We start from the raw sequence: 14,591 nt of genomic DNA, 5'->3' as shown, positions 1-14,591 counted from the left end.
ACTGGTTTGTTTTTGACATGTTAATGCTGATTGCATGTTTTTGCAAAAAAGGAAATACAAAAACTTGCATTCCTAATACCAGAGTGGCGCCTAGGGCTGGAAGGGGTAAATCGTGGTGAGTTTTAAAAAAAAAAACTAAACGAAAACTTCAATTTTCCACTGCTGTGCATCATGTGACAATGCATATTGCTGCAAGGTACAGTATACTGGTCTTGTTTTATGTAAATTGGTGCTTTGACATGTTGAACAGGAGCTACATGCTCCCCGCAATATGAGGTGAAGCAATTTCTCGATTGTAAGCCAGCAGCAACATCAGCAGTAACAAAGAAGTGACTTACCCTCGGTAATGAAATTTCTGGTGGATACATAATCTTTCTCGCATGTTTTAGACCAGTCTGCCAAGATTTTTCCTCGGCAATGGCCCTCCAAAGCTGCCTGGTGATGAAATGCAGCTTCAGCCACAACTCTGCATTTGGACATGACAACATCGTAGTATATTAGGTGCTGCCTGTGCCTTCCATCATCCCCTTTGGTATCGCTTTGTTCACCCTAAGTTGGCAGGGTATGCCCAGACGTGGGTCCCTTGCTCACTTTGCCACTGGATTGAAGCTAGCCTGGCTGATGACGGCTGATTAGCCAGAAACCGGTCCCAGGATGCTTGTTTCTGCTCCAGGGAAGATGACTTGGCAGTACATGGCTCTTGTAGTTCGGACTGGACTGTTCCCATGGGGCAACAGGGTCAGCGCTGATTTGCATATCGCCATTGTCTAACCCAGGGTGGTGTGGAGTGGAAAAACGATGGATTTGGGCCCAGATCTTTTGACTGGGGTGAATGTGTGACATTGATCCACATTCTGTCCATCATTGTTGTGTTTGCAGTTACCGGACTGTTCCCATGAGGCACAGGGTCAAGACTGATTTGCATATGGCCATGTCTGAACTGGGGTGGTGGAGTGAGCTAAAGAATGATGATGGATTAAACCCAGATCAGTTGACTGGAGGTGAGTGTTTGATTTGCTCAAGCGCTCTGTTCATCATCCCCTTTGGTATCGCCTGTGCACGGACGTCAGTCCCTGAACTTTTTCTACACCCCAGTGAGACGAGTGGACAGGAACGGAGAGCGTAACAATAGCAACAAATATAGCACATAACATGTTTGTATAACTTTGGATTTTATCAGTCCAGGCAATACTTTCTCAGGGGAGGAGGACGGCGATGAAGAACCTGCACTAAAACTATGTATCCATCAGAAATATAGGTATAGAAGGCAACAACTTCTGATGGATTAATCTTCATGCAGAATCATCACCTTGCGAGTGGGTCTCAAAGCAATACCTCCCTCTGTGTTCTGACGGAGTAGGGCCAGGTTAACCAAGGAAGAAATTAAACGCAACTCGGGCAAAGTATCCATCGATACATTCCGGAGATACGAGATGTTTGGCAAACATATGGGAAGGTGACCACCCGTAGACATGTCAGCAACAGCAATGCATCTAGAGCACAATGGAATCAACCAGGGCTCTAATGGAGTGGGCAAAAATGCCTTCCAGAGGTTGTTTTTAGGCCAAGGATTATCAGATCTTGATACAGAGAATGATCCAGCGAGGAATAGAGTGTTCGGTCACCTCCTTGCCCTTCTCGGCTACAGTTTAGGCCACTAAGTTCTAATCGTTCATTCGGTCATAACACGTGCATATGTAGTATCACAGCACACGTCTGAAGTCACAGCTCTTTGGTTGGATGTGGATTAGGGAAGAAAGATGTAAGAGTAACACACTGAGCCATACGAAATGAAGGCACCACTTTGGGTAATGAGTATAGGCAAGTGTAAATAACTAACCTACCCCATAGAAAACTGTGAAGGGTGGACAAGCTGATATGGCCTGAAGTTCTTCAACCATACACGCTAACATAATTCCCACCAACAAAACTGTCTTCAGGGTAAAAAGCCAAACCAAGATCCAGCTGGGAAGCTGTCAATAAGGAGGTTCAAATGCCTTTAGAGGAATGACACATGGAGTGGGAAGAAACAAGTGGCGCAAGTCTTTCATAAAATGCACTTCTGCTGTTAGTCTAAACAGGGAAAGTTGATCAGGCTAGCACATGTGACAGACAGTCCATAACTGTAGCCATCACCAGTCCCTGTTATCAAAGGGAGAATGCAATCTGCAAAACATCAGAAAGGCCAGACTTGATTGATCCCCTTCGAATCTTACCATGGCCTAATGGAGCCCAGAGACCTGCATGGATGTTTCTAGTGAAGGGTATCCTGACAATGACTTCATCAGGAAGACAAAAGGACTTTACCTCGCACAACTCAATCTTCATGCATGCAGCTGCAGTGTTTAAGGGCTGGAGTGGAGACTCTTGCCATTCTGCTGCAAGAGGAGGTCTGTTCTCCCTGGGAGAGGCCAAGTGCAGAGAGCAAATAGATCAGCGTAGCAGGTCCTCTGAGCCCAGTCCAGGGGGTGACCAGAATCAACAGTAGTGGATCATCCAACACTTTTCCCGTTACTTTTGACAGAAGCAGTATTGGTGGGAGCACGTACTGCAGGCCTTGAGAACAGTTATGGCTGTGGAAGGGAACTGTTCAGAGGGAAGTGTAAAGCACAGAACTGAGGACACACCCTGCTCTGTGCCATCGTGAATAGATCCATGAATGGAAACCCAAAAGCTGGATAATATCTCTCACTTTGTAATGCAGCTCATTTGTGGTCCTTTAGTCAGGTGTGACAGTGTCAGTCCTCGCAATGAGGGAGCTTAATATGTGAGCCGCAACAGGGAAAGTTCCCCATTGCTGAGCACACTGACACAGGATAATTGCATCCTAATATAACCCCACCCTGTCTGTTGATATGACAGCCGGTGGTGGTGTTGTGTGACAAATTCTGCTTTGTGGCCCTTGAGATGAAGGAGAGAAACATTCAGAGTAAGGCAGACCACCAGTGCCTTGAGCACATTTATGTGCAGGTGCTGCTCAGACACCGACCAAGAGTCCTCTATGGTCAAGTCACAACTGGGCAACCCAGCCAAGCAAGGAAGCATTCGCAGTCATGGTAGCCTGAGCCTGCAGAGGGCGGAAGGGACGACCCAGCAAAAGTTTGGAAGGATCCTATCACCTGTGCAGATCCAGATCACACATCACATCACTGAAGGACAATCAGCCATCACCTGATGTGAGGCACCGACATGCCACGAGACCAAGCAGGTGCAAGACCTGCAGAACTAGGATCCTAAGCAGTCATACATTTCAGAGTCATCTCCCATATAGCCACAATCTTCAGAGGAGGAAAGACTTTGTGGAGGTCCAGTACCCTTCCTATGAACGTTACCGTCAGAACAAGAAAGAGGCAGGACTTTTCCCAATGATGATAAAGCACAATTTGTGGAGGAGAGTCATTGTTTACTGAAGGTGATCCATAACCAGCCCGTGGCACCACACTTTCATCAGCCAAGTAAGGAAATACATAGAGTCTTGACCATTACAGTGAAGCTGCCACAACTGCCCGAACGTTTGTAAAAACATGAGGAGTGGTCATCAGTCCGAATGGTAAAACCGTGAAACTGATAGTTCCTGGATCCCGCAGTGACCCTCAGGTATTGTCTTTGAAAGTTGTGGAAGGAAAAGGACTGGAACATTTTAAAAGGAATCCTGAAGATCCAGGGACACCAACCAGTGTTCCATATTCAGGGCTAATTTTATTTGACTCGGGGATAGCATCATGAACTTGTCCTATTGAATAAAGAAGGTCACTAGGCGACGATATAAGATGGCAAATTAAACCTCAGTCTTTCTTGGAGACCGAGAAGTAGAGGAAATAGAATCATGTGCCTTATGCTTCCAGAGGCACCAATTACAATTTTTTTCAGTGGGTTATTGACACAAGTATACAGTATTTTGGCAAAAAAGGGGAGAGTGGGCAGAAATAATTGAGATTTCCTGGGTCAGCAGATTACATTTTTCTTTCTATTTTAAGGAATGGGTGTGACATGACCACTTATAAAAAGTAATGAAAAGCTTACTGAGATAGGGATACATTAATCAGGTTCTCCCAGAAAAGTGCAAGGCGGCATCTCACTCTTGAATGAGACTGGATGGTTTGTGGATCAGCCGCATGAAAGGAAGGTTTAAGTCTGTAAATTATGTGAATGACTTCTGTCTGAAATACTTCTTTGAAACACAGCAACCTGTGTCATGATTTTATGCAAACAATAGGGAGCGTGCAGCAGAATGAATGAGGAAATGGTTTTCAGTAGCTTTTACCTTAGTGTCAAAGGACTGAATACATTAATCATATCTCTTTTTAGGCTCAGTAACAGAAAGCAGGGGTATTTATGACTGATTTGACAGACTCAAACAGCCTTTTTGGCAAATTTTTGGCTGATTTATTTTGAGATTTTAAAGATGAGAATTTAACTTGTAAAATATGTTTTGTGTGATCTCGTTGCTCTCCTCAAAAGTTTCAGATTAAATTTAGTGGTGTTCAGACACTCTGGGTAGCCTTTTTCTGTCATTTAACTCCATAGAGTACCAGTAGGCCAGACTGTCTTTCATGTGATGCTTTTTTAATCTTCGTAGAACAGTGTTGTTCATAAATTCAGACAGAATATAATTTAATAGGTTTTAATCATTATCCACAGACCGCATCGTGATTCTGTGGCATGGCGGATAGGTATTTTGTGAATTTAGAGGCAAGGTCATTAGTGTTTACCACTCTTGCATCTGCAAGAGTGTATGTAAGTAAATAAAGAATTTACTTACTTACTTACACTCTTGCATCTGAGACAAATCTTTACTGGTATTTGGGCTGGCCCAAGTTGACAGCTCTAAATAAAGACATTGAGAAAAAGATCTGATAATAAGACATGTCTATTATAATCAGTTCGTAGACTAGGATGAAATCCTCTGTTGAGATGATTAAATTAAAATAAGTACCTTTAATGTATTATGTTTACGGGAGTGCCGAGTAAAACCATTTTCACTCGGGTAGGAATCATGAATTCTATAGATTTTCAAGTACATTCTTAGTACAAATTGAGAGAACATGCCGATTTGGAAAGGTTGATCCCAGAAGAGAACACACATTAAAATAGAAAGCAACATCAAAAATGTAAGTTGCAGAATTCTACACTTGACCCGGCATATGGGCTTCTGCTTCCAGACAGCAACTGTGAAATCCAAACACCACTAATTGGGAACTAACACTCTGTGACACTCACCCAATCCATCTCCAGACTCTACTATTACAAATCAACAGGTTCAAGTAACCAGCGTCTAGAAACCATTTGTGGTAGCACCGTATGCTATAAGTTGTAGCAAACGATAACTCGCTTCTATGTGATGCTTTCTGCTGCATCACAGGTACTACTACCCAATTTAATAGTCATCCATGCACCAACCTAACAAGGATGGACGGCTTGGCTGGGATTCAAATTTGTGACCTGCAGATTCACAGTAGCTGTCAGCAGCAGGCACTCGACTTGCCTGTCCACCCTGTACTTTTATGCAAGATGTCGGCAGAGCAGCATTGCACATTTGAAAGACTCTTCCTGGTATGATGAATACGTTACATATATCAAAATTGCAATCCTTATAACTCAAACCAGAAGACTTTCTTCCCTTTTATTCAATAATGCGTTCCAGTTATCAGCTACTGATGATATCAAAGGGTCGGGTCCAAGACAGATGGAAAGTCAGAAGATCTAATGTAACAGAGCTACATCAGAAGACTGTAGATCAAAGAAGACGCGTCAAAGATCCTTTGCAGATGTATGTTCTCCTTCAGCACAAGACGGTTCGATTGATAGAAGCAACATCTTAAAAGAATTGTCAAACTTTTAGCAGATACATGTTCTTTTTAAAACTCAATCTGTGCCCGGAAAATTTAAACTTTGAAAAGCCAACGTTAGTTTGTATAGAAAGCATAAAACTGTCTAGTTCAGCGCCAAATTCTTTTTTGTTAAGGCTAGCGTGTAGGAAGGATACGTGGAGGTCCTGTTCTATATGAAAACTGGTTGATGTTGTCCAAGAAAGCAGGAGCTGGTAAATACGATGAGTGTTGCTACTTTGCTGGTCACAAGAGCAGGAGAAGTCCCTTATATGTGGCCCGTGGACAGAGTATAGCGATGTTATGTAGGGAGTGAAGTCACACATTTGGCCTCCTCAGATAAAACAATGAGGGGACTGTGGTGTTAGCACAGGTGATGGGTACAGCACTCAGTAGGGTCAATCAATGAGAGAAATTCTCTGCAAAGAGAAACCACCAGCCGCCCCTACAATACTAACCTGATATGTAGCAACGGGTGCCCTACGCAACCCTCCCTTAAAATAAAACAGACCGCAGTACCTGCAACCAAACAAAGCCAACTGTATCAGTCATGGACAAAATCAAACGTGCTTTTCTCTACACTCGCCTTGTCCATATTGATGACAGCAGAACCTAGGCAATGCCTTCTATTCCTCAGTTCAGCATTTCACAAAACATTGTGTGATCTTGTGCAAGTACCTTTATCTTCCAGTGCATCGGTCATGCAAGTCAATATGGGGGATGCAAACAATAAAAAAACGACCAAAGAGTGTGGCTTCGACTACCACTGATTCAGTGACATCTTCCTTTTACCATAGTCCTCTCATCCGGATACACTTTAATCCAAGCGCAGCTGAACTACATACACTGTACTAGCTTATATACAACACCCATGCTCTAAATCTCCTGTAACATGCTCTGCTGTTTCATGGAGCTAGGTCTGTGCTAAAACTAATACATTAAAATAAATAATAATAATCTATTCCTTTCACAGTCGTTTGCCCATGTCAGAACTACAAACCCAGTTTTTGCATGATTCTTTGTTATTTTTGCAGAGACCTTACTGCAGGTTAGAAAATTCATATCTGTGTATTCTCAATAAAACATCTCACCTCTTCTCACTCATTGCATCTTTCCTATTGTATACATCAAGTCTAAGACTGCAGACTCTGGCTTCTAAACAGCTGATTTTAGTTTTTTTTTTACTGAGCCTAATGCGATTGGTACAAAGCAACAAGTTACTTGTATTAAGTAAAGCTTTCTGTGAACACCATCTAGCTGCAGATTCCTCACCTTTAGAATATCCCAGGAGCCAGACTGTATCTGTAAAATTCTTCCAATGACAACTACTGCACAGCGACTGATGGCGTCATCAATGACGACTCCTGAACGGCAACTGATGGCATCATCAATGACGACTCCTGCACAACGACTGGTGGCGTCATGTAGAGCCACTACTTTCTCATACCGCCATGAAGTGATGGAGCGGAGCTGCATTTAGGTGCCACCCCTGTGCACTGAAATCAGTTTCTCAATATTTCTCCTTCCTTTACAAATACATATGTTAGGTTATCTACCATTGAGGGGCGAATTCTGACCTAGCAGAGAATCCCCCCGCAGAGAGTTCTTAGTTCGAATAGGCACTATGTCATATACTACAGGAAACATTGAAGTTGGAGCATGGGAAATTGAGCGGCCAATCGTCGTGTCTGCTGTTACGTTATATAGATTTGTATACCGCACAAATCATCTGGTAGGATATCCAGATACTTGGGCAGGTATGTGGTTCCCAAGGTGCATATATGAAGAGTCAGGTCTTCAATTCTTACGGGACTCAAGAAGTGAAGAGGAAGGTCTGACGGGTTGAGGGAGGTTGTTCCATGTCTTGGGTGCAATGTAGGAGAATGAGCGACCTCCAGTTTTGCTTTTGCGGATGTAGGTTGTGTGTGTGAGTGGGAGTGAGGCCGAGTGTAGGTGTCTGGTGGGTTGGTGAAAGTGTATGCGGCTGTTTAGGTCCTGTATTGTGTCCTGTGTTGTGTAGGGCTTTGTATTGTGCGTGATAAGCTTGAATTATACTGTAGTTTTGAATGGGGAGCCAGTGAAGCTTCCTGAGGTGGTGAGATGTGGTGCGGCGTAGGAGGTGACGTAGGAGTCTTGCCGCGGTGTTCTGAATGGTCTCGAGTCTGTGTAGAAGTTCTTCAGAGATTCCGGCATAGAGAGTGTTGCTGGTGTCTAGCCTGCGTGATGTGACATTCAATCTGGTATTCTGAGGCAACCGTTTGAAGATCTTTCACTGCATGCGCTGACTTGTGCTGCCATGTTGAGCTTTTTGTCTAGAATCATCCCTAAATTTTTTGCGTGGTCTGTGGGTGCTGGTCTTAGCTCTGATGGCCGCCAGGTGGAGTCTCACGGGGAGGTCTTTTTTCTGACGACCAGTACTTCTGTTTTGTCGGAGATGAGCTTCTTGCAGTTGGTTCACGTTTAGTCTGCTACCATGGTCATGCAGTTGGTGAAGTTGGTTCTGGTGGTGGCTGTCTTATCCATCAGGGAGAGGATGAGTTGGGTGTAGGAGATGACAGTGATGTCTTGTAATTAGACAATGTTGGCGAGGGGAATCATGTATATGTTGAAAAGAGTGTGGCTGAGGGATGATCCTTCTGTGATTCCGCCTATCAGTTTATTGGTCTCTGATGTGAAGGCTGCCCATCTGACCCTTTGTGTCCTTCCCATGAAGAAGTAACTGATCCATTTAAGAGTGAATCCTTGTATGCCAGTCTGGAGGAGTCTTCCGATGAAGGTGTTGAGGAAGTTCGTGTTGAAGGCTGCAGAGAGGTCAAGCAGGATGAGGGCGGCTGTATCTCCTCGGTCCATGATGATTCAAACGTCGTCTGTGGACGCGATGAGTGCTGTTTCGGTGCTGTGGCTCTTTCTGAATCCTGAGTAAGTGTTGTCTAGCCTTCAATATCACTTTGGCTGGATAAGGGAGCAGGGAGATGGGACGGGAGTTGCTCCGTTTATTCGGGTTGGCTTATTGAGGAGGGAGTGGATTTCTGCAAGTTTCCATTCATCCAGGAAAGTGGCAGACGTGATGGAGGTGTTGATGATGTGAATCAGGACGGTGCTGATTGGTGGTGTTCACAGATGGTAGAGGTGGTGGTGGCATTGGTCCGTTGGGGTCCATGAGTGGATGGTCTGCATGATTGCTGCAGTGTTTCTGGTGAGGGTTGTCCATTCAGTCAGGTGGCAGTCTTGGTTGGTGGTGGGTAGGTTAGCGGGGAGTTCTCTGGGGTTGGGTTAGTGTGTGAAGTTGCGGTAAACGTTTGCAATTTTGCTCTAGAAGAAGTTGGATGAGTTGTTGCAGAGTTGTTGGGAGGCAGCGATGTTGTTGACAGTGGCTGAGGGTGAGGTGAACTCCTTGACAATCGAGAAGATCTCCTTGCAGCTGTTGAAGCTTTCTTTGATGTGGTCCACTAGTGCTGTTTACTTGGTGTCTCTTATTTGCTGTCTGAGAGCATCTGTGTGCAGCCTTGCAGGTAGGTCTGTCGGGGAGTGTTGAGGCTGGCTCTCCATATCCTTTTAAGCGTTTTACAGTGTCGTTTGGTGTCTTGGAAGTCTTCTGTGTACCAGCTGCTATTCTTATCTACTGTGAATGTTGTGTTTGATAGGTGCGAGGGAGTCCGTGCAGTTCTTGATCCAGTTGTCTGTGGGACTAGGCTGATCTGTGCTGAGGGTGAGGGCACTCGGCCAGTCTTCTTCTGTGATTTTGCTGAACCTGGTAGGGGTGTCGACCTGAGGTGTGTTGATTTGAAAGTGGATGATGGAGTGGTCGGTCCATGTGAGCCGTGTGGTGGAGTTACATTTGATGCAGTCACTTCTGGTGAAGATGGGGTCCAGTGTGTTGGATCTGAGGTGAGTTGGGTGAGTCCGCTGTTGCTTAAGCATTCGAGGAATGCTATGGAGCAGGGGTTGTTTCAGTCTTCCAGGTAAAATTTGAGATCACTGAGGAGAATGTAGGCTCTGGAGTCCATGGTGAGCGGAGTGACAAAGTCTGTAATGAGTTTGGTAAAGATTGCTCATGGTTCAGGTTAGGCGAGGGTTCCATTTAGGGTGAAGTTTTCGGGGATCTGAAGCTTGAAGTGCAGGTGTTCAGTGAATGAGGTGGCGTTCTCTGTGGGTGTTGTGTATTTGATGGATTCCTTCTATATGATAGTGAGTCCTCCTCCTGGATAATGAAGGAAGTCCTGTCAAATGATTTTGTAGCCTTCTGGGATTGGCATGGGGATGTCAGGGGCAGATGAGGTTTTGAATCAGGTCTCTGTGAAAAGAGGATGTTAGAAGCATCACTGCTCAGCAGGTCCCATAGTTTGATTGTGTGTTTGCTGAGTAATCGTGTGTTGAGAAGCATTCATGCATGTGTTGATCTGTGGGTTTGATGTGGTGTAGGCGTTGTTGGTGCTTGTGTGGTGTGTGTTGTAAGGGGGTGTTGAGGGTGTTGTTAGTATTTGTGTGGGTGGTGTGGGTGGGTGGCTGCTGGAGAACTGGCTGTGGGTGCAGGTGAAACCTCCTACTGTGGTGTGAGGTTCGTGGTGGCAGTAGTTGGAGGGAGGGGGGCGGCGTTTAGGGTCCAGCGACTTAAGGAGAGCTACGGAGCATCGCTAGGGTGGTGATCAGACCAGGGTTGCTGGGTGCAGTCCAGGCCCGGATGGGCGCAGACTCGCTTGCCTTTGGTTCGTCAGCCGTGCACCCGCTGAACGTCCATGTTGCTGCTGCCATTAAGTAGGTCCTATGAGGAGACAGGAGTGCAGGATGCTTTGATGTAATTGCCTGTGCTGACGGGAGATGGGAAATCAACTCCTCTTGTTGGCTTCTTTTAAAGACAGTTTTAGAGTTAACATGGGAAGACACCAGTTTGTTAGGATAGGGGGTTTCCTTGGACGAGGGTCTACCAGGTACGCAAGGAGACAGATTTATCATACTAGGGCATAGACAGCCCACATGAGAATGCTCCATGCACATCGCCAATGCAGAACACACATCTAAATTTGGGTTTGAGTGGATACACCATATGTCATGGGGATCCTGGTATACATAGCCTGACAGTAGAATATTAGTAAACTTACAAAGATGGTAGGGATTTTGAAAATGTTCACTTCGAATGTGCATGGCCTTAATGGCTTTGTGAAAAGGTAAAGAGTTAACACATTCTGTAGACATTACGGGGTAAGGATTGCATTATAGACTCAAAAGATATCAAGATTTGAAAAAATGGCAGGACCAGTTTTATTCCATGTATTCAGCCTACGCAAGGGGAGTGTCGGCCTGGATAGTGTCTGGATCCCCTTTCAGCATCGCTACTCAAAGGCAGATAGAGGGTAGGTATGTCCTGGTATATGAACTCTTGGACAGAGTGGAGACATGCCTTAATAATTCGTACGCACCAAATGCAGATGATGGGATGTTTTTCTGGTCCATATTAGAAGCAGTATCACCATGGATTGATGTACAATGAATGGCGATATGGATGAACAGAAAGAATAGAGGTGGTGTGGCACACCTAAAGTGTAGTGAAAGTTCAAATTAGTAATCTCCGACTGAAGATTAGAATCGTTTCTGGGCGCCTCAGGAATCGTCCCTTCTGGCTGGTGAGGGACTCTTATAGTACAACAATATCAAGCGAGTGTGGGAGGTTCCCACACTAGTTCCTGTGGAGCTCCTGCAAGGGCAAATGTTGCCTCTGTTTATCTTTAAAGTAATCAAGTTCATAAATCAAATCAGTTTATCATGAATTTATTCATATGAGTCACATATTACGATCATATCGACTCCAGCGGTATTATCCAAAGTTTAACGAATGAGAACACTTCAAATGGAAGAATCCCTATGCATTTTGGGACGAAAGTCCCTTCATCAGGGGACCCAAGGTAATCAGTGTTACAAAGTGACCGCGTTCTATAGCGAGTATCGATACTCGCTATAGAACGCGGTCACTTTGTCCTTGCAGGAGCTCCACAGGAACTAGTGTGGGAACCTCCTACACTCGCTTGATATTGATATGGATAAACACCCTGGCCCAAGTTCACACGCAAACCCCGCTCTGGTCAGGTCATTGACAGAACTGATGAGCAGGTTGGACTTCACTGACACTTGGAGAGTGCTTCACTCGACCTGCAGGGAGAACTCCTAGTTTGCTACACACAGGACACATGGTAGAATAGGCTACATGCTACTTTCAAGAGACCAAGAGATAAAAAACCTTGGGTGCACAATATTTGGAACATTTGTTCTTGGACCACTTGCAACTAATGTTTGAAAAAAGGAGGTAAGCCTGGAGAACAGACTTCCCACATGGTGACTTAACCCAGAGGCTCTACAGGATGGGACGTTTAGGGTAAGTTTTCAAACACCCATAGGCACCTACATAGAAAGCAACTGGTGTACGACTGCCACCAGTGCTACAGAACACAAAGGATTGAAGGAGAAAATGTTTGGGTAAAATAGTCACGGAAAAAAGGCGTCTGCAGGGAGATGTGACCCAGGAGGAAGAGAGGTTGGTACAACTACAGATGCAGAACAGATGAGGCAGTGTGGACGGATGAAGGGGAGGAGGAGGATATGGAACCATGGGCAGAAATGATAAACAGAATGGGGACACCTCACGGAGAATACCTTCCACAGGATGACAATAGTAGTGGGGGCGGAGTGGGGATAAAGAGGAAGAGTGATGCAGGAGGGCCACATTAAGGAGGGGAACCATTCGGCCAGAATGGTATAATTTGTATGACAAGAGGCAGGCGTAAGATATGAAGAATGTATGAAAATCAAACAGTGACTATAGACAATTATGGCCTTTGCCAGTAGGCGGGGACACCGAAAGCCTGTTACACAGAAGGCTGCATTTGAGGCAATGCACTGAAAGCTCGCTGATGCTGAAATATGTGATGTGGGACTTGCAATTATTGGCAGATATGCCAATGTGGATATGCTTTAGGTGACTATCTGACTACAGTTGTTACGAACGTAAAATGATAAATAAAATGTTAAGAAAAAATTGGGAAATTATTGCGCTTTGCAAATATCCACTACACAGAATTGGAGGAGAAAGGGCAGTGAGGAATCGGTGATTAGATCCACCGGGAAAGGGCGTTACTGAAGGTAAATCACTTGATCTTCTTTTGGATAGTTCTAACTGCAGATTCCTCACCCTCAGAACAGATACCATAGCAGTATCTTCCAAAGGTCGAGGAGCCGAAAAGTGTATTCAAACCAGAAAGTCTTGTAGGACAGAGCATGTAAAATTGTCTCTCTCTCCAGACCATGTGCACCAACATCCATGTCTGAGTCTGGCAGATGTTCAGAACAGGCATTCCTCATCAACACATAGCTCAGTAGAATGAGTCTGAATTCCTTCAAGGGCCTCTCTTCCGGCAAAAGCTGAATTTATCCTAATACAAAGTACTACTCACTTTAGCCTTTCTTGGGCCCAGAGAATCCCACAAACAGCCGATCATTCATGTGGTGGTCTCTTGTACAATCAATATTAAAGCTTAGGGCTCTATTTAATTTTTCTTGGGGGCTGTGGGGAGAGCCCCAGGGACTCTGCTGCCCACCGGCTCACTGCAAGTAGCCCTATAGGCCACGAAGGAGTTGGCAACTCTTTTTTTAAGTTATTTTTATTATTTTAAATTGGGATGCCTTGGTGCCCACTCGGACACCGGAGCATTTTATGTTGAGGGCTGCAGGTGAGCCCCAATGCCACGCCAGCTCCCCTGCCTGCACCTATCCCAGTTTCGGCAAGAGGTGGCATTGCCCCCTTGCCTACACCCATCCTGGGTGCAGCGGGAGCCAGCATTGCCCCCAACCGGTGGAAGCAGCTTTTCTTTTGCTTCTGCTAGGCGGGAGCAATTATGTGTTTCCCTGTCTACAAGAGTGCGGCAGGGAGAAACACATGTGGTCCCATCCGGCTGGAGCAGCTTTCAGCTCCTGGCAAATAGGAGCAATTTAAACTTCCCTGATTGCAACCTTGCAGGTAGTGAAAGCACTGTGTCCAGGGGGTTGGGTCCCGGGGACACCGTACAAGAGCCAGGAATGGTATCCCAGGGCCATACATGAGGCTCAGGGAGGGGGTTGTGCATGCATCTTCCCCTACTTTATATATTGGCTTTGGGGGACGGAGCCGCCTGGGCCTCCAAGATGCTCATTCAAGGTGGCTGATTGCCCGCAAATAACAGGAGTTTGTGTTCCACCCAGGCTCTGGACCACCCCAGGATTTCCTTTTTAATGCGCCCATAGAGCCCGTGTTTTTTATTTTTATTGCAGATCCCCTACAAATATAAGCTAAACAATGTTTTTTTTAAATGCACCCCGGGCGTGGGTTGGGACGGCGCACCAGTCCTATGGGAGGAGGGTATATAACGTTTTTGAGTCTTAAAAAACTACTGAACAAATTTACTCCAAATTACAAAAGGCAAATTCTGGAGCTAGAGCTAGCATTCTGTCAAGTCTAGTGTAATTCATTTCAGCAGTGTGGGTTGTAGCTGTGTCTAATTTTCCTATGGAAAAGCTAATGGGGAACCCCCACCCCCCTTTTTCTCAGCCCCTGCTTGATGGATCACCCTAAAACTTTCCAGGAAGGAGCTGAAATGGAAGAACATTTTGTTTTCCAGTTTCATGAAGATTGTTCAAGCGGTGCTCAAGTTATAAGCAAACCAACACATTAGTTTCCTATGGAAACAAGGTCCACTCTTAACTATAACTACCCACTGGCGAATGCCACTGGGCAATAGA

At 45.2% G+C, this 14,591-nt stretch overlaps 1 protein-coding gene across 8 annotated transcripts in view; it reads right to left on the bottom strand.

Moving 5' to 3' along the window:
* DTNB (dystrobrevin beta) overlaps positions 1 to 14,591 on the bottom strand; it is a 1,143,128-nt gene that overhangs the window by 105,639 nt on the left and 1,022,898 nt on the right. The window lies entirely within an intron of this gene.

This window comes from Lissotriton helveticus, chromosome 6, assembly GCF_964261635.1.
Source record: "Lissotriton helveticus chromosome 6, aLisHel1.1, whole genome shotgun sequence".
Classification (NCBI taxonomy): Eukaryota; Metazoa; Chordata; class Amphibia; order Caudata; family Salamandridae; genus Lissotriton; species Lissotriton helveticus.
The sequence above is the reverse complement of the archived record's forward strand: the minus strand, read 5'-3'. Positions and strand labels throughout refer to the sequence as shown.